This window comes from Solanum tuberosum, unplaced genomic scaffold (assembly GCF_000226075.1).
Source record: "Solanum tuberosum cultivar DM 1-3 516 R44 unplaced genomic scaffold, SolTub_3.0 scf00024, whole genome shotgun sequence".
Taxonomy (NCBI): Eukaryota; Viridiplantae; Streptophyta; class Magnoliopsida; order Solanales; family Solanaceae; genus Solanum; species Solanum tuberosum.
Window position 1 is genome coordinate 633,057 of NW_006238950.1, and position 17,618 is coordinate 650,674.

The window sequence follows — 17,618 nt, forward strand, 5'->3', positions numbered from 1 at the left end:
AGTACGGACCGTAGATCGATCTACGGTCCGTCAATCCCCTCCGTAGCTTCATACTTAGACTCTTCAAAAATCAATCTACGGACCGTCAATGAACACCGTGGTTCCATACTTAGTCAGATTTCCCTGATTTGTCCTCAATACCATGCCTGCTGATCTACGGTCATCACCTACGGACCGTGAATGGACCTACGGTCCGTAGATCACCTCCGTGAATGCCCTGTTTCTGCATTTCTTTCAGCTATCTCTATACTTCCGCGCCTGAACATCTTTCCTGCAAAACATGATAAAAACACATAAAAACCAATATAAAAAGGCCCTAGACACACACAACTTGTAAGTGAAATGTATTAGAAATACCGTAAACTTATGGTATATCAGTAACAAATCATGTACTTCTTGGAAGAAAGTTCAACAAACTTTTTAGAAGGCGAAGGAGACACCATTGATGAGATTTCTCTCATTTTTCTTCTTTGTCACTAGGAGACACCTTTGGTGAGGTTTCACTCATTGTTTTTTCTTTGTCCGCATTAAAATATGACGCCTCAAGATTGTCTTGAGTAGACTTGGGAAGAACCATCTTAGTAAGAATTCTCCTAGAGTCACAAGACGTTGGGGTTTTAGGTGGTGATGTACTTCTACCTTTGCCCTCATTGGATGCTTGATTGATTTCTACTTTTCTAGTCTTCTCCCATCTTCCTTCTGATTGGTTGCTCGGATGACTCATTTTGTAAACTTTTCCTGTTGCATTTTTGTGTAGTCACAAGAATCCAACCATTATCACTGTCACTATTAATTTGGGATTTATCTTGTTCCAACGAATCTTGTTCATGTTTTCCAATGATATATTTTTTGACAAGATCAAGTTAGCTAAATGTGAGAAAGATTTGGTTAGAATTGGCCTTCTCATCATGAAGGACAATTTTCTTTTCGTAAGCCAATCACATTACTCTATCCTTGTAGACAATATTTCTAAAGACGGTTACCCATAAGTCTATGATACTTGCAATAATTTGGATCATTAGTTGTCACTCCCCGAGGCTACCCCCTTGACGTAACATGGGAACTAGGATCACGAGTGACCCCAAGCTAACCCTGTCTGGCATATCATAAGCATACTATACAAATTTCTAAATAAAAACACATACTACGCATAAACTAAAATAATAGTTAACTGAAAATGGGAAGAACCCAACTAGTCTGAATATATTTAAAACATACTAAGAGTTTAGTGTTCTTGAACAACCACTCAAAAACTAAAGAAGAATCTACTACTATGTCTGAGAATCCTCTAACTGGTCGAGTTGCTGGGACATGCTCCCAGAAAACTCTAACAAAAATTAATAATTGAATGAAAGACTAAAAAAGAAACGCATGTTTGTTGTTCTCGAAGTATAAGGACTCACCACTGAAGCTTTTGAATGCGGATCGAGAATCGATTTATGCGTGATCTGGATGTTAAGTACCTGAACCTACATCATGAAAGAATGTAGCATAGAGTATGTGTCAGTACTTGGAATGTACTGAGCATTCATGATATAGATAATAGCTGAACAAAATATATAGGCTGAACAAAGCATAACTGAGCAATGATATAATCTGAACAAAATATAAATGCTGAAATATAATTGAAAACTGAGCTGAATGCATTGGCCAAGTACTAATCATGAACATAACATGCTGAAACTGAATATTGAAGTATAACATGAAAAGCTGGTCAAATGCACTAGAGTCTGACTGTGGGAGCTACTATTAACCGACATAAAACCACGTGAGCTAAACATGGAGTTTGATGTATACACCCCATCGAGAAGACCCAATATACCTTGCCAGGGGTATAAAGACATAATTGGTGTGATCACTAAATTTGATGCCCAACAGAAGGGACATATAATCCTACTAGGGCACGTAGTTCTGGGACTATGAGAGTACGATGAACCCTAGTACAACTCGGTGCTAAGTCTACTCCCAACTAAATATGTATATGACTGAAATGTAATTGAAATAATAAATAGCTCGAAATTCTGGCATGCTAACTGAGAATGCAACATTTATGTACTTACAATGTGACATTCGAAATCTGGAGCACGATTATCTATATAACTGACCTAGCAAGTATAATTCATGAACTAAAAGAATTTGTACAACTAGGGTTTTGAGTTTCATGCAAGGAACTAAGCAACTTTTCCTAGAAACAAGCTAATTCAGTTTAGGATACTACAACACCTAAATCACACCAATTGTCCAGGGTTTTAGAAACCTTAGGTCTAATCAAGATATAGAGAATCAAGAATCTGACTAAATTCTAGGGACCTAGTGGATGAAAGGAACCCACTACTGAAATCCCATATACCTGGTGACGAAATTCATGGATAAATCCTTTGGATTTTGAGCTGAAACTTGAAGAACACCTCTTGCTTGTTCTTGGAAAACTAACGCCTCTTTCTTCTCTTTTTACTCTAAGTTTTGTTGAATAATCATTTATGGTAGGTTCTGACTAGAATATTAGGCTTAAGCTGAGTAAAACAACGTAGTTCAAGGATAAAATAATTAGGAAAAGACCTAACTACCCCTGACTAACTGCCGAACCTACCAACGACGGGCCCTGACGGATCGTGGACTAACCTACGGTCCATCCTTCTAGGGCGTAGTTTGGCATCTGGGATTGGATTTTGGGGTCACGATCCAGAGACCCTGAACCATGGATCGTCAACCCACGAACAGTCTGTAGGTCCTGTCGTGGGTCGTGGTTACCTGGGGATTATGGGGCATTGAACCACGGACCGTGGTTTGACCAAGACCATTGGTCAGGCTGTGGTCCTGCACTTTCTAGGCAAATGCTGAGGTTATAAACCACGGACAACACCTATAGTCCGTGGTCCCATCCACGGGACGTGGGTGGCCTTTGTCGGTGGCACCTACAACTTCTAGAAAAATGTTGTTATTCCCCTTTATGAATCCGAAGTGTTACATTACTCCCCCTTGGGAACATTCGTCCTCGAATGGAGTCTAAACACGCTGAGTATGAAGGGAAGGGCTGCAATCCCTACCACTAAGTACTAGAAACTGAAATCTAACTGAATTGAGTTCCATGCACATGCAAATATGCTGAAATGCAAGAATAACTGAGGGAATAAGATACTGAGACTGAATTTATGCAAGAGTAAACTGAGAAGCTGGAGAGGAACTATTACCTGAAGCTGAATCAGAATCAGAAGGAAAGAGGTGAGGATACTTGGCCTTCATGGCTGCTTCTGCTTTCCAAGTAGCTCCTTCTACATACTGACTCCTCCACAAAACCTTCACTGAACCGACTTCCTTGTTTCTCAACCTACGAACCGATGGTCAAGAATTTCAACTGGCACATCATAATTAGTGAGACCATCCTTCATAGCCACACTCTCTAATGGTACTATTGATGCCAGATCACCCATACACTTCTTCAACAAGGAAATGTGAAAGAGTAGATGATCAACTGCTAGTTATGCTGGCAAATCTAACTCATAAAACACATTACCAACCCTTTTCAAGATTTTGTAAGGACCTACATATCTGGGACTGAGCTTCCCTCTCTTCCCATATCTCATCACCCCCTTCATAGGTGACACCTTCAGGAAAACCTAATCATCGACTTGGAACTTTAAGTCCCTTCTTCGCACATCTGCATATGACTTCTGATGACTATGAGTTGTTTTTAGTCTATCTCTGATTAACTGAACTTTTTCCATACCATCATGAATCGAATCTTGCTTAATCAAAGCTGCTTCACGTACTTCAAACCAACCAATCGGGGACCTGCATCTACGCCCATATAGTGCCTCATACGGGGCCATCTGAATACTGGAATGGTAGCTATTATTATAGGAAAACTCTATCAGAGGTAGGTGATCATTCCAACTACCCTTGAAATCGATCAAGCAAGCTCTCAACATGTCCTCCAAGGTCTGAATAGAACGTTTTGCCTAACCATCTATATGTGGATGAAATGTTGTACTAAGACTTACCTGAGTACCAAGACCTTTCTAAAATGATTTCCAGAAATGAGAGGTAAATAGAGGACCTCTATCTGAGATGATAGACAAGGGAACTCCATGCAACCTAATTATCTTATTAATATAGAGTTTAGCATAGTCCTCCACTGAATCTGTAGTCTTGACAACCAAGAAGTGAGTGGACTTAGTAACTCTGTCTACGATTACCCAAATGGAGTCATGCTATCTGCGAGTACGAGGTAAACCCGTAATGAAGTTCAGTTTTATCACTTCCCAGTTCCATATAGGAATGTTAATCTCTTAGGTCATACCTCCTAGTTTCTGATGTTCTACCTTAGCCTGTTGACAATTAAGGCACTTAGCTACAAAATCTGCTATATCCCTCTTTATACCGTTCCACCAAAAGACTCCCTATAGATCACGGTACATCTAAGTGGCACCTGGATGAATGGAATTCCTGGAGTTATGAGCTTAGGTAAGGATCTTCTTCCTTAACTCACCCACATTAGGAACACATAAGTGACCCTGGTAATGAAGCACACCGTCTCCCCTTTGGGAGAAAACCTCCATTTTCTGTTGATGAACTGCACCCTTCAAATGAAGTAATATAGGATCACTATCTTTTTTTCCCTTAACCTCCACTACCAATGAAGATTCTGATCTATTATGTACTATCACACCGCCATATGACATGTCCGTAAGACCAACTCCTAAGAGAGCAAGCCGGTGATCATCTTTTGTTAATTCCTTTCTTTCTTCCTCAACATGTGCTACACTACCCATAGAGAGTCTGCTGAGAGCATCAACCACTACATTGGCCTTACCAGTATGGTAAAACACATTCATGTCATAGTCTTTGAGGAATTCAAGCCATCTCCTCTGACGAAGATTCAACTCTTTCTAGGTGAACACATATTGGAGGCTCCTATGATCGGTGAACACATCAACATGAACACCATACAAGTAATATCCCAAATCTTTAGGGCAAATACTACGGATGCAATCTTGAGGTCATGAGTCAGGTAGTTCTTCTCATGTACCTTAAGCTGTCTAGAAGCATAATCTATGACCTTACCTCACTGCATAAACACACAACCTAGGCCGACCTGGATGCATCACAATAAATCACATAACCGTCTGAACCATCTGGTAGGGTCAAGATCGGAGTTTTAGTTAACCAAGTCTTCAGCTCAGAGAAGCTTTTCTCACACTCTTCTGACCACTGAAAGTTTACCTTTTTTTAGTCAACTTGGTCAATCGGGAAGCTATGGATGAAAATCCTTCAACAAATCTCCTGTAATAACTAGCCAAACCTAAGAAACTTCTGATATCTGTTGGAGAGGTGGGTCTGGTCCAGTTCTGTACCGCTTCAATCTTCTGAGAATCCACTCGGGTCCCTTCGCTGGATACCACATGACAGAGGAAAGCGACGGACTATAACTAGAATTCACATTTTCTGAATTTAGAGAATAAAAGTCGATCCTTGAGAGTCTGCAGAACAACTCTTAGATGAGTTGCATGCTCCTCCTCACTTTGAGAATAAATGAGGATATCATCAATAAAGACGATAACAAACAAGCCCAAATATTGTTTGAACACCCTATTCATTAAGTCCATGAAAACTGCAGGAACATTTGCTAGTCTGAAAGACATAACTACAAATTCATAATGACCATACCGTGTTTTGAAGGCTGTCTTTGGAATGTCACTATCTCTGACTCTGAGTTGATGATAGCTGGATATGAGGTCTACCTTCGAGAAATAAATAGCACCTTGAAGTTGGTCGAACAAGTCATCAATCCTGGGGATGGGATACTTATTATTTATTATGAGTTTGTTCAACTGACGATAGTCGATGCGCATCTTGAGAGAATCATCTTTATTTTTCACGAACAACACTGATGAACCCATGGGGATATACTGGGTCTGATGAAGCCCTTATCTAGAAGGTCCTTCAACTGCTCTTTCAATTCCTTAAACTTGGCTGGAGCCATTCTATAAGGAGGAATTGAAATGGGCTGCGTATCTGGAAGGAGATCTATTCCGAAGTCGATTTCCCTATCAGGAGGAAATTCGAGAAGATATTCGGGAACACTTCTGGAAACTCATTTACTACCAAGACTGACTCAAGAGTTGGGGTTTCGGAGTTTGAATCCTTAACCCGAAAAAGATGATAGACATACCCATTGGAAATAATCTTTCTGGCCTTATGGTAAGATATTAATCGGCATACAGGCATTGAGCTACTACCCTTCTACTCTAAGACTGGCTCATTTGGAAACTGAAATTGAACGATCCTAGTTCTACAATCGACTGAGGCATTTATGGGCAGTTTAGCACATATAGCTCCTCAAAAGAGAGAAATAGCGAAAGATGTGCAAGAAGTTGTGTCGGTTGGTTTTTATATTTTTTTTAGGTGTTAAGGTCAATTATTTAGTGTGAGAATAAACTTGGAGATGAATTAAGGTCACAAGAAACCCCTAGCACAAAGTTGAATTGAAAGCTTTCTTTTCGATTAAGTTTTGAGATAAGATAATACTTAGGTCAAGTTCAAATAATCATATCTCTCAGCATGTAATGAATTAGGTGGTCCATCACCTATCAAATCAAAGTACAATTGTAACGAACCGAACCGTCATTAACTAGGAAAGGAAAAATGTTGGGAAAACTGGATCTCTCAGCCCGCCAGAGTGGGCCAGATGCCGCCAGGGTGGCGGTGCACTAGCGGGATAAGTGGCCGCCAGATCGAGATGGCCGAGACAGAATGTAAATAACGCGAAGTATGGTTTTTCTCATTTTTTCAAAAACACCAAAAAGAGGCATGAATCACCCCAGAAACCTTCAAAAGGCTGCTCTAGGCTTGCGAAGGAAGGAGGAAGAGATTTCTAGCGCAAGAAGGTCGATAGCTTGTAAATTTCTTGTCAAATGCACCGTCTCGACGCTTGATTAACATTTCAAGAACACCTCATCCAATTCTAGGTGCAAATGGTCATTAAGTAGTATAAAACCCAACTAAGAGTTGGGATTGAATCCACAGGGAGCGGTATGTGTTCAAATTCTGTTATGAAGTACAAATGTGGTCTAAATAGTTATAGAAATAGAAATTGTCGAAAATAACAAATAAATAAGTCAAAGAGGGTGACAACAAATGTCAGTTGGGGGCTTTTGGTTTGCAATTATCAGCTATAACACAGACAAACAACAATGAAATAACAATATAGAGACGAATTCTCAAGATGTGATCGATTATAGGTAAATTTCACTATATGGATAATTGAAACTACTAATAAATAGTTAAATATCAATGGGTAGGCTGGACTATGATTGAAATAGCTTTCTCTCGAACAACTACTTCGATTCAAGTGATTTCTCTCAAACATCAACAAGCTTAACAAATAAGAACAACCCACAACCTTAATATATCCTCTCTTTCGAGCAAGATGGGCAGGATTTGGTTTAGGATTCACTCTTTAGAGTTGAACCTACATCAACCCAATACTTACAAACCATTAATTAAAAGCTTTGGTTCAAAAACCTCTCTCTCAAGGAAGCTAAGAACTCGAAATTAGAACTACATTTGAAACTACAATTCATAGATTAAAACACAGCTAATGAATAAACCCACTTCAATATAGCATTTAAATTAGTAATAATCAATACCCATAAGTTAATTCAACCCATAATCACATAATCACACCCCAAGAATTGAGGTTTTAGCTAGACATTATAAAAAGATAAAAACAATTACCAACTTGATTATCCATCAGCTGGGTAATAGTCTCCAAGCCTTTACAATGTTTTTCAAGAGTTAAATTCAAAAACCCATTTGCAAATCTTCAAGTTTGAGCCTTCAAAGAGCTTCAAAGTCTACAATGGAACTATAAAACTCAAAAGAAAACTTTTTCAGTGATAGCAAGATACTCAATTTACAGTTAAAAATTCATTTTATATTTGCCCAAAATTTGGCCTATAAGGCCATTAGGCGAGATAAGTCGGGCTCGCCGAGTGGTTTGGCGATTCGCCTTTTGCTCTCTTCCATCACGATTATGCATTAGTTCTCAGCATCCTTAAGTCTTGTAACTTTTGGTGATCCATTTTGTCATCGCGGAATCGATCGACAATTCACCGACTGCCTATTCATGTCGCTGACTTAGTCTCTTCCCTCAGGGCTGGCACACTGGAACTTTAGGCGGGCTGAAGATCCACTCGACGAGTCACCGAGTAGTCTTGGCGATCACCAAGATCGCGTTTCTTCACAGCTTCTTCAGCTTTTTATGCTCTTTTTTGCCTGTTAGTGTCCTTACCTTGCTCCTTAGCTTACATACTTGAAAATCAAGGCTTTAACATCAATTTATAGCATAAATTAGGAATTTAAGGACACTAAACTATCAAAACAAAGCCCTAAATGAGTCCAATTTTCAAACTCATCAACACCCCAACTTAAACTTTTGCTTGTCCTCAAGTAAAACTCAAGATCAGCAGTTCAATAAGGAAGTCTCAAGTAGTATTGCATAAGACTCAACTACACATACAATGCCCAATTGTGCACTCAAAGATTCAAATTTTGACTAACCATTATCAAAGATGCTCAAGTTCACAATATTTGCTTCAAATGCAAGTTCAAGCTCAACAAAGGTACTCAATTTCCCTCACAACAAAGATGATTCCATATTCACACAAAATTTCTCAACAATTTAAAGTCCCGAAATCACATACAACTCTCACACTCACAAAGATGAACACGTGCATGACTTCACCCATAGGTTTGCCCTTATTTTCCAATCAACATTTGTTTCAGCTCACTCAAGATTACAAAGATCTTTTCAAGGTTTGTAACGGGGCTGAGTGTAAAGGTATGGTCATTTAGGCTTAGTGGCTTCTACCTTCATGAAGTATGGTATGAACATCACTTTCCTCCTTTTCTTTAACATTTCATACATGCTCATAATCCACCCCATTATTCAACTTCATATGAACCACCGGATACCCCATTTCTTTTGCAGTTTTCACTACTTTATTTCACAATTTTTTGGTCTTTTTCTGTTGTTTTTTCTTTTTCATTCCTCTTTTTTTACATAGAGGGGTTCCATCTCTTTCAAACCAGTCACACACAAGGGGGATTTCTCACACTTCTTGACTTTCCTTCGCTTTTCACCATACCCCAACTTAGGCTTTTGGCCTGATTTGGCTATTCAAACAAACCATACTTCATGCAAGTTATAGGTGAATGGATAAAAAGATGTCACAATTTCTCAAGTTTCTTCCTAGAAACGGGGTAAGGCTCAAAAGGTTCCAAGAAAGGTTCACACATCTCCCAAGGTTGTCCACAAAAGAGGTATATTGTCAAGTAAATATAACGGTGGAGGAAGGAATAGTCTTATTTCATGATTCTTGCTAGTCGATTTCTATATTATGCGGTGGGTATCGAGTTAACCGATGATGCCTACCAGTACGTGTGGTTGTACTGATACTACTCTTGCTATGCCTTTTTGGCATAGTCTAGTTGTAGGATTAGTGATGTTTCATAGGTGAAGACGAAGGCAATCGCCAAAAACTTTTATTTTTCCTTCCCCATGGTGGGAGCTGCGTCATTTTTAATTTTGATACACCTTGTACTCTTAGTAGTTCTTGTACCTGTTTAGACTAGATCTCTGGGGTGTTAATTATTTTACAAGTCTTAACTCAAATTGTTGTCAAAAACTGTTATGTTATAAGAATTTTATGAATGTTCAGTGTTCTTCAGTTTTCTTAATCTTCTGCATGTGTTAAACTGGTTTGGAAATCGAGGGTTCTCTTACTTAGGTTTTAGAGTAGGTGCCCGCATGGCCCGGTGGGTTGGGTCGTGCCAACTATGAGTCCTCTTTCCAACGCCACCAAGTTCGCCTCAATCAGAGTTATGAGTAAAAAGGTAAATTGATTTACTAGAGACGCTCTAACCTGGCAGCAACTCCATGATGGCTTAGCGTTACAGAGTGAATACGGACCTCACTATCCCTTGGAATATAATCCTAAGTTTCTGCTCTTTTTATTTATTTTTTAAGGATATTTTTGTCCTAAAACCCTTTAGGGAGTCATCTAAATTACGCTAAACGTGTAATAAATCATTTTTCATAATCAAACCCTCGCATTCACTCCTAAATTCCTAAGCTCAAGAACTTTAAGAAACACTAAGGCTAGGGTTCATCTTCCAAGATTTTCCTTCAAGTTTCTTCAAAAACATTGTTCTTCCAAGTATGTAAGGCTATCATAATGTTGGACTAGTTCGTCCTCACTTCCTAAATGTACTTTAAAATTAGAAAAAAGTAATCTAGGGTTCTATCCTTTAGATTTGAGTATTCTTGAGATTAGTTGATGTTGAGTTCTAAGTTCTTGAGTTGTTGAGTTCTTGAGTTCCTGATTATTGAATTTCTATTTCTAATTATCAAATTGTTGTATATTGTGCATTGACATTTATTCAGTTGATTGTTCATGCCTATTCTTCAACATGAACCCTATCCTTGAGTATTCATTGAGTTGTTTTGAGAATCTTTTCAACAAACATAATTGTTTTAAACTAAATTCTAAGTAATCAAAGAGGATTCTTGAGAAAGAGTTTGAAAGATGATTAGAGAAAGAGTATAAAGGAACTAAGTAGTTTCAAATATATCATTTGTTTACATTGAGAAAAGACAAACTTTGTTTTCTGAATGAGTTATGAGTTAAGAGATTTTTCAGAACAGTTACCACTTTTAAGATGTTATTTTGAGTGATTACCTCAAAGCAGAGAAAGAGTATGTTTTATACGTTTGAGCATGCGTATATTATTGAAAGTAGTATTGAGCACTGATATGGGGATGAGTTCAGACAACTCAAAATCCTCATAAATCATGTTTGCTAGCATGGGTAAAGGATCATACTTTTTTCAATGAATCTTTATTGCCTAGTGGATTCACTTAGTTGAGAATATCTATACCCCGGTATGGTATAGGATAGTTCTGGCAGCGTGTGCAAGATGTTGTATCATCACGTAGCTCATAGTGATGGTTATTGGTTAGAAAATCTCCCAAATAGAGTTAACGTGTATTTTTACTATATCATTATTATATTGAGTTTTAGAGATGAGTAAGTAATTATGATGTTTTGAATAATTTTACTCCTTTATGTCTTTACATTCAATTGAATATATATTTATATCTATTGCAATTCTTTCAGTTTAGTTATTTATTATTCAGTTATATTACATACTCGTACATTCAATATACTGATGTCATTCACCTGCATATTTTTATGATGTAGATTCATCTACTTGGGATCCTTAACAGGAGTTTAGTTGAGATCACTTCATCTGCTTGTCTGATGTTGAGTGAGGCCTCCTTGCTTCCGAAGGACTCCAGTTTTTATAAGTTGTTAGTAGTAGCATTTTGAGGTGTCGTGAGTCTTGTCCCGACACTCGTCTTTATTTAGTAGATGCTTCATAGATAGACATTTTCTGAGAGTCTTTCAGTTTCATATTTTTATTTCAAAATTTATGTTTAATACTCAGTGTTTTCATATAGCTTTGAGATTTAATAAACTATTTTTAAACAATTCTTCAGTATTGGTGCTTGTGTATGCTTGAGTTAGTCTTTCACTTGTAGTCAGCCAGGAAGAGGGTTCGCTTGGGACCAACAATGGTTCTTGAGTGTCAGCCATGTCCAGGGTATAGGCTCGGGTCTTGACAAACTTGGTATCAGAGCTAGAGGTTAGGTATCTAGGTGTCTATATAGCCGTGTGAGTAGGATCGTATTTATGGTTTTGAGGTCCCTACTTCTATAAATGAGGGACTACAAACATTTAATAAAAAAATCCCTTTATTCATACTCTAAATCGTGCAATAAAATTGTTCCATAAGGAGCTTATTTAGACTCGTGTGTTTTTCATATCCATTCGACTACTCTTCATACTCAAGGTGGTTGAAAAGCAAAGACCAAATCCTTATCGATGAGTTACTATCAGCAAAATTCATTAGAAAGTCATGACACTGCAGCTGGGCTTGAGAGAAGCTCATGAGTGAGATTATGTAATGCCTCGAACTACCTCTGAGATGCAGACACGAGACCTAGGACCACAAGTGATCCCAAGCTAACCCTGTTGGCATGATCACGAGCATACTAAAGATAATAAACTAATGCGGAAGCTAAATCATAAATAAAATGAAAAGATGGGGAATACCCATATACTTTAACTGAGATAAATGAAAACTGATGAGTTTAATACAAAGAAGATATTAAATCAACACTAAGCTGAATCTAACTATGTCTGAAAATAGCCTCTAACTGACTAGAAATGTTGAGACAGGCCCCAGCTAAGTCTAGCAAAACTGAAATCAAAGGACTAAAAATAGTGAAAAGAAACTCATGACTATTGTCTTCAGAGAATGACTCACCACTGATTCTGTTGAACTGGAGATGGGGAACCGATCTAAGAGTGATCTGGATGCTGAGAACCTGAACCTACATCACGAGAAGATGTAGCGCACGTATGTGTCAGTACTTGAAAGGTACTGAGCATGCATGATAGAGTAAAGCTGAAATAACATATAACTGAACAAAGCAATAAAGCAATGAAATAATTTGAACATGATATAGATGCTGAAATATTGAACATGACTAATCTGAGTATAATGACCAAGTTATAACATGATGAGACTGAATACTGAAACATGGTCAATGCAATAGAGTCTGATTAAACTGTGGGAGCTACTAATAACCGATAATAAAACCACATGAGCTAAATGTGGAGTCCAATGTATACGCCCCATCGAGAGGACCCAATACACCCGGCCAAAGGTGTAGAGGCATGCTGGCGTGATCACTAAACTGATGTTGCCCACAGAGGGGACTTACACCTACGTGGCTCGTAGTTCTGGGACTATATGGGTACGCTGAACCCTAGTCCAACTCGGTATTATGCTACTCCCAATGAATTAAGTAGTTAACTGGTTATGACTGAATTTCTGTAAATACTGGATAGCTCGAACTGAACATGCAAACTGAGAATGCAACAATTAATCTGATAATGATGCATTAATAACTGAGGCATGTATAACTGAATAACTGAGATATCTAACCTAGCATGTGTAATTCAAGAACTAAAGAAATACATAGCTAGGGTTCTGAAATTCATGCAATAAACTGAGAAATAACATGATAGTCTGATTTGGAACATTTAAATAACTAATTCATGATGATCTGTTGAAATTCTAGAAACCCTAGGTCTGTTCATAATCATGGAATCAAGAACTGACTGAATTCTAGGGACCTAATGGGCGAAAGGAACCCACTAGTGAAATCCCACATACCTGGAGACGAATTCCACGGAGAAATCCTTTGATTTCTGGGCTGGAACTGAAGCTCGGGACGAATTCCACGGAGAAATCTTTATATTTCGGGGATGGAACTGATGGAATCTTGTTGCGTTCTTGAACTAGGGTTCTTGACTTCTTTCTCCTCTTAGCGTTCTAATTTTTCTAAGTTTTGATTAATGATTTGACTTAGGCAAGTTCTAGTTATGTTTCTAGGCTTAAACTGACTAAAATCTCATAATTTAGGGTCTAAACGACGTAGCTTAGGGGTCCAACGAAATAGGAAACGACCAAAAGACCCCTGACTTAACTGTTGTCGAAGTGATCGACGGATGGGACCTACAGGCTGTAGGTCAACCTACGGTCCGTAGATTGGGGTCGTAGGTCAAGTCTGCCCTACAGGGCTTCACTAAAACAAGCATAACTTCCTGCTCGGAGGTCGAATTTTAGCAAACTTGGTGGCGTTGGAAAGAGGATTCAATTATCTGGAATATCATAGGTCATGGTACACATAATTCCTTTTGTTATGGGATTGATGATCATTTGAAGTTGACCCAATTAGCAATTTCCCCTAATTGGCTGTTGACCTTCACCAATGATCAGACCTACAGACCATGTATCGAACGACGGTCCATGCTAGTCAACCGTCGTTCACGTCAAAGACTGGGTAAAGGAGGCCTCGATCCACGAACACAGACCACGGACCATGGTCTGGCCTATGGACCGTGGGTCTGTCCAAAACTTAGGCAATTTTCTGAGTTGGGTTTTGGGGAGGGGATGTGGTGAACCACGAATCCACAACACGGGCTGTAGGTCAAACCACGGTCCGTGGGTGGCGACCGTAGGTTGCACCTGCAACTTCTGAAAATTTGAAATATGGTCTGCTTTTAGATACGGGGTGTCACAGATTAAGTGTTTCAATTTTAAAGAATGCACTCTTATTATATGAATCGTGCGTTTGAGCTAAAAGTGAGATGTACTCCCTAACTATTTTCTATAAGCCTTGTTTCAGGTAATACCCTTTAAGAGGGAGGTATGTTTCAAAGCTTGGATAGTATTTTCACCTAAAAAGATAATATGATTTACGATGTTATAAGCAGTAGTAGTAAAAGTTCCAAAGTTAGAAGTATGCATTTAGAGGTGTAGTGATCGAAGAAAGGGAGATAGTGATGAAGTAAATTATGTTATTGCAGTCGTGTACCTAGTAAGTCATTAATGAGGAGTTTTCCTTTATGTGTAGGCTAAAGAATAATTTTTTTTTGTGGATTTCATGACACAAGGTAGAATAATAGTTACTAGTTAGGATTAGTTAGAGTATAATTTAACTAGAAGGGAGTTTATGTCGATGTGCTATTGTGTTAGTGAAGACCAAGTATAGGTGTTGAATAAAAGAGCAGAGTATTCATGAGGTGATAAATCTAAGCTAGGCTTGTGATTTTTTAAGGGAGAGACCCATGGTATTCAGAGGGTTATAGAGCTAATTTGGCAATAATGTGTAGTGAATGCATAAATAGTACTTAGGTTGTGAAAATAAATGTGACGGTAATCTATAAATAAGTAGACTTATGATAAAGATTAACTACTTGGCGTGTGGTCTTAGTGAGCAAGTGTTTCTTAATTTTATCTAGTAGTCGTAAGTTAGTATAGCATGTGAGGAATTATATTGATATTCGTGTTTAGTACTAAACACTAAGCTTGAATTTGAGATGACAATCATGAGAAAAAAAATGGCAACACGAGAGTGATGATGTTAGTTTTGAGATCTGATTTAGTAGGTTTGACATTGGGAGATGGACCACTAGCTGATGAAGGTGTTGGGGATGTAGACCTCTGCTGAAACTGTGAGCGATTTCCATCACTCGATTTCTGCTGAGAGTATTCATAATTCCCTGTTCTAGCCTTCTTGTAGTCCTTAGCCACTTCCCTAAGCTTATCTCCCTCAACCTGTTGAGCATGAGTCATAAGCCTAGAGATATTCATATCCTCTAACAGTATAGCATTCTTGCACTCTATCTTCACCAAGTCAGATACCCCACACAAAAAACTTACTCATTTGTGCCCTTGGATTGAAAACCATGTGTGGAGCATACTTGGAGAGTTGAGTGAACTTCAGTCCGTACTCTTGGACTGACATTGAACCTTGTCTCAAATTCATAAACTCCTAAGGTTTATCCTCCCTCAACCCTCTCAGGAAAAACCTATCCAGAAAAGCTCCAGTAAAACATTCCCAAGTCACAAGAGGTGCATCTGCACACCTGTTTTCTTTCCACTGAGTGAACCAAATGTGAGCCACATCCTTAAGCTGGTAAGATGCCAACTCCACACTATCATTACCATTCACCTACATCACTCCAAATATTTTCTTAACCTCATCAATGAAGTCCTATGGGTCCTCACCAATCTGTGACCCTAGAAACTCAGACAGATTCATTCGAACGAAATCTCGAACCCTAGCTGCCACTGATCCACTGTTGGTGTTATTAGGTACTAGGACCTGCTGATTGTTCTGGTTGGCTACACTATGAGCCAGAAGCTGGATCGCATTCCAAAATTCTGCATTTGTAACCTCATGGTCCGGGATTGGAGGAACTATGTTAGCATTGCATGCATTAGCATTCCTTGCATAAGCTCTACGAGGAGGCATGATCTGAAATGTATAACAATGGACTAGAATGGAGAAATTGGATCATACCTCATGCACGATAAGATTTGCAAGGAGAGTGATTTTTTTCTTAAAACACTTCGCAGCCTCCCTCTCATAGATATGGTCTACTTCACACCCATGAAAGAGACTCTACTAGTGTGGCTTTCAGACATCCTAGGACTCTTAAACCTAATTCTCTGGTACCAAGTTTGTCACGCCCCGAGGCTACCCCCTTGACGTAACACGGGACCTAGAATCACGAGTGACCCCAAGCTAACCCTGTGTTTGGCATATCATAAGCATACTATAATGTTACCGAATAAAACAAGTACTATGCAGAAACGAACTCAATAGATAACTAAATGTGGGGAATACCCAACTAGTTTGAATGTATAAAACATACTAAGAGTTTAGTGATACTGAAGAATCACTCAAAACCTAAAGTTGAATCTACTACTATGTTTGAAAATCCTCTAACTGTTGCTGGGACATGCCTCCAACAAACTCTAACAAAAACTGAAAACTGAAATAAAAGACTAAATATGAAAAACATGTCTATTGTCCTCAAAGTATGAGGACTCACCAATGAAGATATTGAATACAGACTGATAAGTCGATCTAAGCATGATCTGAATGCTGAGTACATGAACCTACATCATGAAAGCATGTAGCACAGAGTACGCGTTAGTACTTGGAATGTACTGAGAATGCAGGATATAGATAATAGCTGAACAAAACATATAAGTTGTACAAAGCATAATTGACCAATGATATAATATGAACAGAAGCATAGATACTGAAATATAACTGAAAACTGAGCTTAATGCAATGACCAAGTACTAATCATGAACATAACATGGTGAGAATGAATACTTAGGTATAAACTAAAAACCATGTCAAATGTACTAGAGTCTGACTGTGGGGGCTACTATTAACCAATATAAAACCACGTGAGCTAAACGCAGAGTTTGATGTATATGTGATGTTTGCATAATCAAGGACACAACTTCCGATGCAAGTGTCTACGATCGTGCAATAGTATAATAACCCAACCAAGGGTTGGGATCGTTCCCAAGAGAGTGGTTTTGAGAATTAATAGAAAAATAAAATTTAGTTCTAACTAGTCGTAGCTAAAGACGCTAACGATTAAAAACATTGAAAATTAAAAGGGGACACAAGAGTGTCAATTAACAAAGGGGCTTTTGTCACTAGTAAGTAAAAACAACAAAATTAACAAAGAAATATAAGTAATAAGAGGGGATTCTTGGGATGTGATAGGAATACGGGATAGATGAATACTTAGGTATAAACTAAAAACCATGTCAAATGTACTAGAGTCTGACTGTGGGGGCTACTATTAACCAATATAAAACCACGTGAGCTAAACGCAGAGTTTGATGTATATGTGATGTTTGCATAATCAAGGACACAACTTCCGATGCAAGTGTCTACGATCGTGCAATAGTATAATAACCCAACCAAGGGTTGGGATCGTTCCCAAGAGAGTGGTTTTGAGAATTAATAGAAAAATAAAATTTAGTTCTAACTAGTCGTAGCTAAAGACGCTAACGATTAAAAACATTGAAAATTAAAAGGGGACACAAGAGTGTCAATTAACAAAGGGGCTTTTGTCACTAGTAAGTAAAAACAACAAAATTAACAA